General features: G+C 35.3%; 1 long non-coding RNA gene across 1 annotated transcript; it reads right to left on the reverse strand.

Annotated features, from left to right (window-relative positions):
• Positions 1 to 254: 254 nt before the first annotated feature.
• Positions 255 to 2,712, reverse strand: LOC110777951 (uncharacterized). The gene is made up of 2 exons (XR_002530623.2): positions 2,030 to 2,712; positions 255 to 564 (listed from the first exon to the last, which is right to left on the reverse strand). It is a non-coding gene; the product is annotated as an uncharacterized lncRNA (long non-coding RNA).

The following is a 2,712-nucleotide window of genomic DNA, read 5'->3' on the forward strand; positions in this document are numbered from 1 at the left end:
CTAATTGCTTGCTTTAAGTTCTCACTTGGCTTGGGTTTCATCAGTCTAGAACCAATCTCCTCTAGCTACTTCAGTGGGTGAGAAGCTATTATAAGAGTGACTTTAAGAGGAAAGTAATTATGGCTTCCCTAGCAGGTCTTGCTTATCAAGTTTGGAGAGCAAAGAATGCAACTGTGTGGGACCTTCAGATGCCATCTAAGCAGCTCATTGTAAAGGCAGTTCGTTTGATACTAAGAACATAATTAAGAACTTGATTAGTAAGAATGTTGTAATAGCCAGCACTTAACGAGCTGCTTTTTTAATTCACTTAAACCTTAATTAAACGAACTTAACTCAAACAGTACTTAACTTAATTACAAACTCAAACAAGGAATCAAAATTCATAAATTATAAACTAAAAGCTCTTATAACAAATAATACAACCAAGGATAAACTCTAGAATGGACTAATTACACCTTGGATTCGCAATCCCGCCTCGAAACATATAAGACCTTTGAATGACTCTACGCACCTTCAACCGGAATTAAGACTCGAACTTTTCCACCTGCAAAACACATCTTAACTCTGCCCCCACCAGGACAGGTTCATAGAACAAAATCAGCGGAAATCTGAGTACACATATCCAACCTTAAATACGTTTGATAGGTGGATCAAAATAGTTTTAGTTTTAGTTTTAGTTTTTATGTTTTGCTTTGAAGAACTCTTCATTTATTCAAATCATTTAGAAAACAATATTTGATAAAAAGCATTGGAATTCCTTTGGAATCATTTCATGAAGTCCGTATGATTCAAACAGTTTTGTTCTTTGTAAAAGAGAAACAATGCAACCAAATTACCATAGATAACTCATTACCTTAATTAACATCTCTCAAAATTGCCAAACTTTGCAATCACCTCAAACGTGATTAGACTCACAACCTATAACTCATTTAGTTATTTTCACACTTCTTATCCTTTTGAATCATAACTTAAGCCGGTATTTTCTCGTAACGATAGCCAAGTATTCCTCCAAACGTATTTTTTTTCCCAATTCATAAATTATTCCACCATGTAAAACTCATAAAATATATTTATAATTTAACGTGAAACTCATTGCCATAACATTACCAGTCATATAACTCTGCTTTACTTACTAAAAGAAGATATGAGTCAACAAAATTAGACCAATCGTTCTTGAAACCAACTTGACAGATCGACTTTATTCCATTATGTAAATAAACAATTCAACCTCAACATAATAATTTTGCATTTGGGGAAAGTGAACACGAATATAGAGGGGTCACCACGACCAACTGTCTCTATACGGTGGGGGTCGTCACTCTCCGATTTACCATATGCTTTCAAGACTTACAGGACGCGTCCTAAGGGCACCACGTCCTGATATAAATGAGCACCACGCTAGGAGCATCACGTTCGATATAAAGGTTGTTCATCACTGATGCATGCGAGCACCACGCAACACATATACAACTACTTTCCCCTACAAGAAACACCTTGCTACCAATTTATACAAATTCATTCTCAGATTTCATTTCCAACCCTTCAATCATTGATTAATTTCTAACTCAATATAATTTAACTCAGTTTCTTACTCAAACAATTCTTACAACTAATTATCATCCTCGAGACTTGTTGACACTTTATTCTTACATAGACATTATTCTTCAATTTATTCCATTGACTTAACTTCTTCAACTACTATCTCATAAATTGATCTCTGATAAGTAACTTCCTTTAACATAGTTCCATTTGAGACTCTAACGAAATATTAACTAGGCTCGTTGTGTGATTTAATATAAATATTAAATGTTAGATTTAACTATATAAGCTTAGTGTGCCTGAAATATGTTTTATAAATACTTACGTGAAACTTAGATGCTTAAAATAAACATTAATATTCATAAAAATGCTTACTAGTTGTATTTCAAACGCATAAGTTATTATACACGAAAACTTGATTATTATCAATAGTTTAAAATTTATATGTTTAATAATTAGAATTTAAATGTTTAATAATTAGAATTTATACCTCACGAGTCACGAGTTGCTGAATCAGGCTTCTTCGGGCTTCGGCTCCTCCTCATCGGTGGTCGGAAATGATGAAGACAGACAGACAGTGCTCGGAAAGTCGGAAATGATGAAGATTGAAGAATAGAAGATGGTTCCTCTTCCTCGGTGAGTCGATGCTCGACTGCTCGGAAATGATGAAGACCCTCTTCCTCGGTGGCTCAGTATGTTACTCGCCTGCTCGGATCTGGGTGTTCGGTGGTCGGTGGACGCCCGGACGGATGAGGTTGGTGGGCTGGTGGCTGCGTCGAAGAGAGAGAGGGAGGTTTCTTTAGGTTTTGAGTTTTATTTTGGCTGCGTCGAAGACAGAGAGCGCTGGTGGCTGCGTGAATTATTTGGGTTTACAATTTATTTTATTTTTTTTATTTTTTTATTTTTTTAAGTATTGGTGGGTCACGTGACCTAGGATGTCCCACCCTAGGTCCGCCACTGATTATATATACTTCTTCCGTTCCACAATAGATGCATCATTTCTCATTGCACGTATGCCAACGCGCTTATTTGAACATTAATATCTCTAAATGCGTATAAGTAAAAATTATAAAAAGTTGATATTTGGAATCCTTGCATTAATACGAATTTAACAAGATCCCACTTGACTTTATCAAAATTGATTGATGAATAATGCACAAATAAAAAATGATG

This window comes from Spinacia oleracea, chromosome 2 (genome assembly GCF_020520425.1).
Source record: "Spinacia oleracea cultivar Varoflay chromosome 2, BTI_SOV_V1, whole genome shotgun sequence".
NCBI lineage: Eukaryota > Viridiplantae > Streptophyta > Magnoliopsida > Caryophyllales > Amaranthaceae > Spinacia > Spinacia oleracea.